The sequence below is a fragment of the Sinohyriopsis cumingii genome, unplaced genomic scaffold (assembly GCF_028554795.1).
Source record: "Sinohyriopsis cumingii isolate HCF-2022 unplaced genomic scaffold, ASM2855479v2 utg001614l, whole genome shotgun sequence".
Taxonomy (NCBI): domain Eukaryota; kingdom Metazoa; phylum Mollusca; class Bivalvia; order Unionida; family Unionidae; genus Sinohyriopsis; species Sinohyriopsis cumingii.
The window spans coordinates 42501-55000 of NW_028316026.1; positions in this window are offsets into that span (position 1 = coordinate 42501).

The following is a 12500-nucleotide window of genomic DNA, read 5'->3' on the forward strand; positions in this document are numbered from 1 at the left end:
CTTCCATTTTTTTTTCAATTTTTTTTTTCCTTCTTCTCTCCGCATGGCATGCGTGGACAGCTCTGTCTAGGACGCAGCCGCCACCGCAAACCGCACGAGAATATCTTTCGCCGTTTCAGAGACACGAATTTTCTAGCAAGTGTGCCGATAAATTGCTTCCCGAGCGAGTTTTGTGTGTCTATCCCCCCCTCCAGTGATTTCTGCCTGTGCCTGAACGGCCATCACGAAGCCATCTTTGAAGCCATCTCGTTCGGCAAGGCATGCGTGGATAGCTCTGTCTAGGACGCAGCCGCCACCGCAAACCGCACGAGAATATCTTTCGCCGTTTCAGAGACACGATTTTTCTAGCAAGTGTGCCGATAAATTGCTTCCCGAGCGAGTTTTGTGTGTCTATCCCCCCCTCCAGTGATTTCTGCCTGTGCCTGAACGGCCATCACGAAGCCATCCTTGAAGCCATCTCGTTCGGCAAGGCATGCGTGGATAGCTCTGTCTAGGACGCAGCCGCCACCGCAAACCGCACGAGAATATCTTTCGCCGTTTTAGAGAGGCGAATTTTCTAGCAAGTGTGCCGATAAATTGCATACCGAGCGAGTTTTGTGTGTCTATCCCATCCCCCCCTCCAGTGATTTCTGCCTGTGCCTGGGCGGCCATCACGAAGCCATCTTTGAAGCCATCTCGTTCGGCAAGGCATGCGTGGATAGCTCTGTCTAGGACGCAGCCGCCACCGCAAACCGCACGAGAATATCTTTCGCCGTTTTAGAGACACGAATTTTCTAGCAAGAGTGCCGATAAATTGCTTCCCGAGCGAGTTTTGTGTGTCTATCCCCCCCTCCAGTGATTTCTGCCTGTGCCTGAAAGGCCATCACGAAGCCATCTTTGAAGCCATCTCGCTCGGCAAGGCATGCGTGGATAGCTCTGTCTAGGACGCAGCCGCCACCGCAAACCGCACGAGAATATCTTTCGCCGTTTTAGAGATACGAATTTTCTAGCAAGAGTGCCGATAAATTGCTTCCCGAGCGAAGTCGGTTACTTGTTATTTTCCCATTACTTTCGTCTCTCGCTGAAATGGCCACCGCGTCGTCCAGGATGAAGCCATCTTCCTGCGCAAGGCATCGACGGATAGGTCTTTCTCAGACCCATCAGCCGCAGCAAACCGCACGAAAATATCTTCGAGCGTTCGAAAGATATAGGTATTCGAGTGAAGATACCGAACCAACGGAATGCCGTGATGGCAACGACCTTGACCTTCGGCTTTTCATGGTCGCACGGACGAACGGACAGTCCGATTTTCGTGGGGTTTTCACTGCCAGACGCGTCTCTTCAAGGCCAATCTGGCCGTGGGTGGCACGTCCACCTAGCTCTTGCCCCTCCCGAGAAAAGGAACTTTACGCCGCGTTTCACCTAAAAACGGTCGGTTTTTCGAAGCGTACGGACGAACGGACAGGGCTATCGACGTTCGGTTTGCTCTAGCACAGTGGCCTCGTCGAGCCCGATCTGCCGACATATGGCAAGTCGCTCTATTCCTAAGCTTTCAATTTTTCGAAACTTCACACTTGCATGGAAGGAATCGGTTTTCTTCCAATGGCGGGCGAACGGACAGTCCGATTTTCGTGGGGTTTTCACTGCCTGACGCGTCTCTTCAAGACCAATCTGGCCCTGGGTCGCACGTCCACCTAGCTCTTGCCCTTCCGGAGGAAAGGAACTTTAAGCCGCGTTTTACCTAGAAACGGTCGGTTTCTCGAAGCGTACGGACGAACGGACAGGGCTATTGACGTGCGGTTTGCTCTAACAGAGTCGTCTCTTCGAGCCCGATCTGCCGACATGTGGCACGTCGCTATATTCCAAAGATTTCAATTTTTCGAAACTTCACACTTGCATGGAAGAAAACGGTTTTCTCCCGATGGCGGACGAACGGACGCAGCCATTAAGATATATTTGGCACAGGCCGACGCGTCTATTCAAGACAGATCTTTTGGCATCTGACATTTGATAATACCTCCCGCCGTCGGCGCTAGGCCTTGTGTACCCCTGACATTCCCTTGGTGCAAAGCCCTTGGAAGCGAAGTAACTAAAACCAACGTTGGACTTAGTTATTAATTGATGTGTGTGTGTGTGTGTGTGTGTGTGTGTGTGTGTGTGTGTGTGTCTGTCTTTGTGTGTGTGTGTGTGTATATATATATATATATATATATATATATATATATATATATATATATCTCGCTCGGCAAGGCATGCGTGGATAGCTCTGTCTAGGACGCAGCCGCCACCGCAAACCGCACGAGAATATCTTTCGCCGTTTTAGAGAGGCGAATTTTCTAGCAAGTGTGCCGATAAATTGCTTCCCGAGCGAGTTTTGTGTGTCTATCCCCCCCTCCAGTGATTTCTGCCTGTGCCTGAACGGCCATCACGAAGCCATCTTTGAAGCCATCTCGCTCGGCAAGGCATGCGTGGATAGCCCTGTCTAGGACGCAGCCGCCACCGCAAACCGCACGAGAATATCTTTCGCCGTTTTAGAGACACGAATTTTCTAGCAAGAGTGCCGATAAATTGCTTCCCGAGCGAAGTCGGTTACTTGTTATTTTCCCATTACTTTCGTCTCTCGCTGAAATGGCCACCGCCTCGTCCAGGATGAAGCCATCTTCCAGCGCAAGGCATCGACGGATAGGTCTTTCTCAGACCCATCAGCCGCAGCAAACCGCACGAAAATATCTTCGAGCGTTCGAAAGATATAGGTATTCGAGTGAAGATACCGAACCAACGGAATGCCGTGATGGCAACGACCTTGACCTTCGGCTTTTCATGGTCGCACGGACGAACGGACTGTCCGATTTTCGTGGGGTTTTCACTGCCAGACGCGTCTCTTCAAGGCCAATCTGGCCCTGGGTGGCACGTCCACCTAGCTCTTGCCCCTCCCGAGAAAAGGAACTTTACGCCGCGTTTCACCTAAAAACGGTCGGTTTTTCGAAGCGAACGGACGAACGGACAGGGCTATCGACGTTCGGTTTGCTCTAGCACAGTGGCCTCGTCGAGCCCGATCTGCCGACATATGGCACGTCGCTCTATTCCTAAGCTTTCAATTTTTCGAAACTTCACACTTGCATGGAAGGAATCGGTTTTCTTCCAATGGCGGGCGAACGGACAGTCCGATTTTCGTGGGGTTTTCACTGCCTGACGCGTCTCTTCAAGACCAAACTGGCCCTGGGTCGCACGTCCACCTAGCTCTTGCCCTTCCGGAGGAAAGGAACTTTAAGGCGCGTTTTACCTAGAAACGGTCGGTTTCTCGAAGCGTACGGACGAACGGACAGGGCTATTGACGTGCGGTTTGCTCTAACAGAGTCGTCTCTTCGAGCCCGATCTGCCGACATATGGCACGTCGCTCTATTCCTAAGCTTTCAATTTTTCGAAACTTTACACTTGCATGGAAGAAATGGGTTTTGTTGGACTTGGTTATTTATTGATTTGATTTGCATACATACATACATACATACATACATACATACATACATACATACATACATACATACAGACATACAGAGAGACATAATAGCTCTGTCTAGGACGCAGCAGCCAACGCAAACCGCATGAGAATATCTTTTACCGTTCTACAGATACGAATTTTTCTTTTCTTTTCTTTTCTTTTCTTTTCTTTTCTGTTTTTTTTTTTTTTTTTTTTTTTTTTGGTCTGTTTTTTTTAAAATTTATTTGTTCCCGTCACAGACAAGGGAACGGGCTTGACACAAACGGTGCGGAAAGAAGACACTGTTGAGCGTGTCTCGGAAAAGTTTAGGTAGGTTTTTGGCCACTTTTCGGACCATTGTTGTGCAAATTTTTGCCCCAAACCCAATAACGTAGGTTTTTGGCCACATTTTGCTACATTTCTTGGCAATTTTTGGGGGGCTCGAAGTCAGATAACATGTAGGTTTTGGGAAATATTTCCCATCATGGAAAATGCCAACTTCATGCAGACAGAACATAATTAAACGCTTCTGTAAAGTGTTATCAATGCCACATGATCGAATTGCACACAATTTTGAAATTTGTCAAAGAGCGCAATTGGACGAAATCACTTATATTGTTTGTATGAAGTGATTTTAATGTCGAACCAAGGAATTTGACAAACATGCCTACACAATATTGTCTGTACGACAAGGTAACGCTGGAGTCCTAAGGTGAATGAAGCCAAGTGCTTCCAATGCCAGGTAGATTTTGGGCCAATCTTTGCCCAAGTGGGACAATATTTTCCCATCATGAAAAATGCAGTGGAATGGATTACAATTGCCAAGTTTATGCATAGAAACGACAATCGAACGCTTCCATAAAGTGTTTTAAATAGTATCGTACAAAATCACCTTGTATTGCGGGTTTTATTGTTATTATTATTATTATTATGTTCTTTCTTCCCGCCTTCCTTCTTCTTCTTCTTTGTTATTTTTATTTTCTAATTTTTTTCTTCTTCTTCTTCTTCTTCTTCTTCTTGGTATTTATATCTCTCTTTGTGCGCCAGCGTAAATCACGTACTAACTCCAAGTACGGATCCGTCTTCTCCGCAACAGTCAAACCATTCATTTTCCTCGTCCTGCACACGAACGGACACGGTGATTCAAATGCCCTTTTCGCAGGCAGATGCGACTCGTCCGGGCCGATGTGCCGGTGCTTCCCACTTCAAGATAGCTCTTCCCGTTCCAGAGAAAACTGCACCCAAGCCATTTTTTTCCCACGCTCCCGACCTTGACCTTGAACTACGCATTTTCTCAGCCGTACGGACGAACGGACCAGCAGATTTTCACGGGGTTTGCACGCACAGATGCGTCTTCTCCAGGCCCATCGTCCGACGTATGGCTCGTCAACATCCTGCCAAGTGGCGATGCTGAAAACTCGCTTCAACCCCATGTCGCGCTCCAGCGACATGCACGTGGACGGGTCGCACGGACGAACGGACAAGCCGATTTTCATGCGGTTTGCACCACCAGATGCGGCTCTTCCAGGCCCATCTTACGACGTAGGGCATGGCAACATACCTTTAAGTGGCGATGCTCAAAACTCGCTTCGACCCAATGTCGCCCGCTTCCGACATTGACATCAACGGGCCCGTTTTCTTCCCCGGACGGACGAACGGACGATGGGAATTCCATGTCTTTCACACCGTCCGACGTGTCTTGCCGAGACCGACCTGTCGGTAGGTCGCATGTCAAAATCGGTCCATTACTTTTCGAGCAAACTCGATTTAAGCCAACTTCGCACTCGTATGGTTCGGCGCGGCTGAAAACGTTTTCCAGAGCGCACGGACGAACGGACACGCCTACTCGACCGTGCCTGGCACCGGCAGACGCGTCTCGTCGGGCCCGAGCGGTCGAACCACGACACGGGACAATACCTCTACCCGTCGGCGAGAAAACTTTTTTTAATGGACATTTTCACTTTAACATTGGAGGGGGGTTCCAAAAATCGGTTTTCTTACCATTACGGACGAACGTACAGGTCCAATGGACTTATTTTTTTTTCCAAGACGCCTCTCGTCACGCCAGATCGAATGACGTCTTGCAATTGCCCATTGGTCCACCCGTTTGGCCAGGAAAAAAAATAATCCGATTCTCGCAGCGAGCTGACCATTGCGAATTCCATTGCATTCGTTTTCTTTGACTTACGGACGATCGGACCAGCCGAGATCCATGGGGTTTTCACTGCCAGCTGCGTCTCGTCGAGGCCCATCTGCCGATGGGTCGCACCTTAAGATCGCTCATAGGCTTTCGGAGAAAACCAACTTTAAGCTACCGACTTGGCACCGAAGCGTTTGCTATGCGAAGGCGTACGCACGAACGGACACAGCGACATGCACGGGGATAACACAGGCAGGTGCGACTCATCCAGACCTAGGCGCCGGTGGGTCAAACTTTAACATATCTTTCCACGCTTGGGAGAAAAACACTATTTTCCCACGCTCCCTACCTTGACCTTGACTATTGTGGCATGGGTGAAAAATAGCCCCTAACTCGGCCAAACCTCCACCGATTTTCATCATCTACCACTCAATGTCTTCGTCTCGACCATGCGCGTCTGCCGAGGTGTGAAACGTGCCAATGTGACGTTCCCTTCCACCACTTCATTCTGGAACCCCAACGGTTTTTCCGCCATTTTGACACCACCTCGCCCGGTTGCGTCCGGGTGGCACCCGTTCCCCGACGTGGCCCCGTGGCCCCGACACGCTGCAGCAAACCGCTTGAAAATATTCCCAGCCGTCCTGGAGATATGGGGGAAACTGTAGCTTTTCGGACTTTGTCGTTTTGTGGCCCCTGCCGGGTGACAAAATAGCCCCTAACTCGGCCAAACCTCCACCGATTTCCATCATCCAGCACTCTCTGTCTTCGTCTCGACCAGGCGCGTCTGCCGAGGTGTGAAACGTGCCAATGTGACGTTCCCTTCCACCACTTCATTCTTGGAACCTAACGGTTTTTCCGCCATTTTGACACCACCTCGCCCGGTGGCGTCCGGTTGGCACCCGTTCCCCGACGTGGCCCCGTGGCCCCGACACGCTGCAGCAAACCGCTTGAAAATATTCCCAGCCGTTCTGGAGATATGGGGGAAACTGTAGCTTTTCGGACTTTGTCGTTTTGTGGCCCCTGCCGGGTGACAAAATAGCCCCTAGCTCGGCCAAACCTGCACCGATTTTCATCATCCAGCACTCTCTGTCTTCGTCTCGACCAGGCGCGTCTGCCGAGGTGTGAAACGTGCCAATGGGACGTTCCCTTCCACCACTTCATTCTTGGAACCTAACGGTTTTTCCGCCATTTTGACACCACCTCGCCCGGTGGCGTCCGGGTGGCACCCGTTCCCCGACGTGGCCCCGTGGCCCCGACACGCTGCAGCAAACCGCTTGAAAATATTCCCAGCCGTTCTGGAGATATGGGGGAAACTGTAGCTTTTCGGACTTTGTCGTTTTGTGGCCCCTGCCGGGTGACAAAATAGCCCCTAACTCGGCCAAACCTGCACCGATTTTCAACATCCAGCACTCTCTGTCTTCGTCTCGACCAGGCGCGTCTGCCGAGGTGTGAAACGTGCCAATGGGACGTTCCCTTCCACCACTTCATTCTAGGAACCTAACGGTTTTTCCGCCATTTTGACACCACCTCGCCCGGTGGCGTCCGGGTGGCACCCGTTCCCCGACGTGGCCCCGTGGCCCCGACACGCTGCAGCAAACCGCTTGAAAATATTCCCAGCCGTTCTGGAGATATGGGGGAAACTGTAGCTTTTCGGACTTTGTCGTTTTGTGGCCCCTGCCGGGTGACAAAATAGCCCCTAACTCGGCCAAACCTCCACCGATTTTCAACATCTACCACTCTATGTCTTCGTCTCGACCAGGCGCGTCTGCCGAGGTGTGAAACGTGCCAATGGGACGTTCCCTTCCACCACTTCATTCTAGGAACCTAACGGTTTTTCCGCCATTTTGACACCACCTCGCCCGGTGGCGTCCGGGTGGCACCCGTTCCCCGAGGTGGCCCCGTGGCCCCGACACGCTGCAGCAAACCGCTTGAAAATATTCCCAGCCGTTCTGGAGATATGGGGGAAACTGTAGCTTTTCATCGGTTTTTTAATTGTGAGGACGACCTAGCACAAGTTCGAATCCCGCCGTCGACATAGCAGTCTAGAACCTTCATTGTCCAATATTCCAATGCAAACCCCATGGAAAAATGTCAAGCGGTTCCCAAAATATTCAACGTTTAGTGAAACGGCATAAAGACTTTTTGTAAAGTCATATGTTTTGACGCACCCACCGCCCCGACGATTGAGGAGGAGGTGTGCCAGGCAACTTGATATTTTCTGATACAGGCTATCGAGGCCGACTTGCCGACATAAACCCCGTCGAAATATTCCCATTTGTTACGGAGATATTGCCAAAAAAGTCATTTGTTCATCGGTTTTTTCACTGTGAAAACGACCTAGCACGAGTTCGAATCCCGCCGCCGACATAGCAATCTAGACCCTTCATTGGCCAATATTCTAATGCAAACCCCATGGAAAAATATCAAGGGGTTCCCGAGATATTCAACATTTAGTGAAACGGCATAAAGTCGATTTTTTTTGAAAAGTCATATGTTTTGACGCACCCACCGCCCCGACGATTGGGGAGGAGTTGTGCCAGGCAACTTGTTATTTTCTGATACAGGCTATCGAGACCGACTTGCCGGCATAAACCTCGTCGAAATATTCCCATTTGTTACGGAGATATTGCCAAAAAAGTCATTTGTTCATCGGTTTTTTCACTGTGAAAACGACCTAGCACGAGTTCGAATCCCGCCGCCGACATAGCAATCTAGACCCTTCATTGGCCAATATTCTAATGCAAACCCCATGGAAAAATATCAAGGGGTTCCCGAGATATTCAACATTTAGTGAAACGGCATAAAGTCGATTTTTTTTGAAAAGTCATATGTTTTGACGCACCCACCGCCCCGACGATTGGGGAGGAGTTGTGCCAGGCAACTTGTTATTTTCTGATACAGGCTATCGAGACCGACTTGCCGGCATAAACCTCGTCGAAATATTCCCATTTGTTACGGAGATATTGCCAAAAAAGTCATTTGTTCATCGGTTTTTTCACTGTAAAAACTACCTAGCACGAGTTCGAATCCCGCCGCCGACATAGCAATCTAGACCTTTCATTGGCCAATATTCCAATGCAAACCCCATGGAAAAATATCAAGGGGTTCCCGAGATATTCAACATTTAGTGAAACGGCATAAAGTCGATTTTTTGAAAAGTCATATGTTTTGACGCACCCACCGCCCCGACCAACAGGGAAGAGTTCGAATCTCGCAATTGACATTGCTTTATAGCTCTCGTAATGGCCGATCTGCCAAAGCAAACCCCATCAAAAAATTCCTATCCGTTACCGAGATAATGAATAAAATAAAACCGAGAAGTGAGACTGTGGCGCTAGTCCTTGTGTACCCCTGGCTTTCCCTTGGTGCAAAGCCGTTGGTAGCAAAGGCACGATTTCAAAATTGAAACTTTCCTGACCAACTACCCCCATATAGAATTTGGCACTATATATAGGGAAGAAGTGATTTTGGGGTCCTATACATTGCATTAGAGACGTAGTACGATAGCTGGTTTCTTCCCTGTTGCGACCGATCGCCTGGTCGCATCGGGACGATCGACCCCTCGTTGGATAGGTCGTCCCAGCCAGCATGCAATGCCGATCTAGCCAGGAGTGCTAGGAGTAGAGCGAAAGGTAGAGAGAGAGAGAGGCAGGGGCACCCTCTCTCGCTCTAGTAGCGATATGGCTTGGGTAGTGTCTGTAAGGTTAGGAAGTTGAAACTTTCCTAACTAACTACCCACATATAGTATTTGGCACTATTATATAGGAAAAAATGCGTTTCCTATGGTCTCGATTGAATGTGAATCGAGACGAGAGAGAGAGAGAGGCCGATAAGGCAGGCAGGCAGGTAGACACACACTCTCTCTCTCTGGTAGCTAGCTAGGTGCGATCGAAGGCTAGCCTACCAAGGACAGGACAAGCGTGAAGGGAGAGAGGCAGGCACGCTCTCTCTCTCTGGTAGCTAGCAAGGTGCGATCGAAGGCTAGCTTACCAAGGACAGGACAAGCGAGAAGGGAGAGAGAGAGAGAGGCAGGCACACTCTCTCTCTCTGGTAGCTAGCTAGGTCCGATCGAAGGCTAGCTTACTAAGGACAGGACAAGCGAGAAGGGAGAGAGGCAGGCACACTCTCTCTCTCTCTGGTAGCTAGCAAGGTGCGAGAGAGAGAGTGAGGAAAGGCTTGGGGAATCGAGGGTTTGGCCGTGGTAGAAAGCCCTTGGTAAAAACGGAACGAATTCAAAAAGGTGCACCTTTTGGGCAACTTTTTGACCAACTACCCACACATAGTATTTGGTACTATTATATAGGAAAAAATGCGTTTCCTATGGTCTCGATTGAAAGTGAATCGAGACGAGAGAGAGAGGCCGATAAGGCAGGCAGGCAGGCAGACACACACTCTCTCTCTCTCTCTGGTAGCTAGCTAGGTGCGAGCGAAGGCTAGCCTACCAAGGACAGGACAAGCGTGAAGGGAGAGAGAGAGGCAGGCACGCTCTCTCTCTCTCTGGTAGCTAGCAAGGTGCGATCGAAGGCTAGCTTACCAAGGACAGGACAAGCGAGAAGGGAGAGAGGCAGGCACACTCTCTCTCTGGTAGCTAGCAAGGTGCGATCGAAGGCTAGCGTACGAAGGACAGGACAAGCGAGAAGGGAGAGAGGCAGGCACACTCTCTCTCTGGTAGCTAGCTAGGTCCGATCGAAGGCTAGCTTACCTAGGACAGGACAAGCGAGAAGGGAGAGAGAGAGAGAGGCAGGCACACTCTCTCTCTCTCTGGTAGCTAGCTAGGTCCGATCGAAGGCTAGCTTACCAAGGACAGGACAAGCGAGAAGGGAGAGAGGCAGGCACACTCTCTCTCTCTGGTAGCTAGCAAGGTGCGAGCGAGAGAGTGAGGAAAGGCTTGGGGAATCGAGGGTTTGGCCGTGGTAGAAAGCCCTTGGTAAAAACGGAACGAATTCAAAAAGGTGCACCTTTTTGGCAACTTTTTGACCAACTACCCACACATAGTATTTGGCACTATTATATAGGAAAAAATGCGTTTCCTATGGTCTCGATTGAAAGTGAATCGAGACGAGAGAGAGAGGCCGATAAGGCAGGCAGGCAGGCAGACACACACACTCTCTCTCTCTCTCTCTCTGGTAGCTAGCTAGGTGCGAGCGAAGGCTAGCCTACCAAGGACAGGACAAGCGTGAAGGGAGAGAGAGAGGCAGGCACGCTCTCTCTCTCTGGTAGCTAGCACGGTGCGATCGATGGCTAGCTTACCAAGGACAGGACAAGCGAGAAGGGAGAGAGAGAGGCAGGCACGCTCTCTCTCTCTCTCTGGTAGCTAGCAAGGTGCGATCGAAGGCTAGCTTACCAAGGACAGGACAAGCGAGAAGGGAGAGAGAGAGGCAGGCACACTCTCTCTCTCTCTCTCTGGTAGCTAGCTAGGTCCGATCGAAGGCTAGCTTACCAAGGACAGGACAAGCGAGAAGGGAGAGAGGCAGGCACACTCTCTTTGGTAGCTAGCAAGCCCAGGCAAGGCAAGAACGTGGCTCCTTTTCGTTCGAAAATGGGCTGGGAAGCTCGATGGCACAGGGTACGTCGAAAAATTTTCTGATCAACTACCCACATATAGTATTTGGCACTATTATATAGGAAAAAATGCATTTTCAGGTGGCTCGGTTGAAAATGAACAAAAATTTTTGGTGTAGCATTCATATAGTAGTGGTATAGCTGCCTTGCGAACCGAGCACACTAGCCTACGATATCGGGAGCTATACCACAGTACTGGGGCGGTACACTGAGCTAGGCTTGTCTAGGCGCTCGCTGGTACAGGTTACCCCTAGGCAGCTGGCTTCGGACGATAGGGAAGGTGCATTCCGTGAAATGCTTTCCTTCCCAGGCAAGGCAAGAACGTGGTTGCTTTTCGTTCGAAAATGGGCTGGGAAGCTCGATGGCACAGGGTACGTCGAAAAATTTTCTGATCAACTACCCACATATAGAATTTGGCACTATTATATAGAAAAAAATGCATTTTCAGGTGGCTCGGTTGAAAATGAACAAAAAATTTTGGTGTAGCATTCATATAGTAGTGGTATAGCTGCCTTGCGAACCGAGCACACTAGCCTACGATATCGGGAGCTATACCACAGTACTGGGGCGGTACACTGAGCTAGGCTTGTCTAGGCGCTCGCTGGTACAGGGTACCCCTAGGCAGCTGGCTTCGGACGATAGGGAAGGTGCATTCCGTGAAATGCTTTCCTTCCCAGGCAAGGCAAGAACGTGGTTGCTTTTCGTTCGAAAATGGGCTGGGAAGCTCGATGGCACAGGGTACGTCGAAAAATTTTCTGATCAACTACCCACATATAGAATTTGGCACTATTATATAGAAAAAAATGCGTTTTCAGGTGGCTCGGTTGAAAGTGGACAAAAATTTTGGTGTAGCATTTATATATGAAAAGTATAGCGGCCTTGCGAACCGAGCTCACTAGCCTACAATATAGGCTGCTATACTGTCGATACTGGGGCGGTTAGTACGGCTAGGCTGACCTGGGAAGCTCGCTGGTACAGGGTATCCCTAGGCAGTCGGCTTTGGATGAGCTGGGGCGGTACGTGGCTTGGCGACCTAGGCGTCTAGGTCGCGGTAGGCTGGCTTGACCTACCGACACGTTCCTTGGTACAGGGTACCCTTGTGGCTAGCCATCGACGAGCGATGCTCTAGGCTGGCATGGTATAGGTAGAACCGTGATTCTAGCCTGTACAGGTTCGGTATACACGGCTTGGTTTTTGTGGTTATACGATACATATATCGTGGCGACTGAGCGGCTGCATTATCTGGCGAGGCACTTTTTAGTGATTCCCTGATCGCAGTCCGACGCACAATGGTTTATCGCTCTCGAGCTATATCGGTCAGTGAGTGTAGGCTTCCGCTTG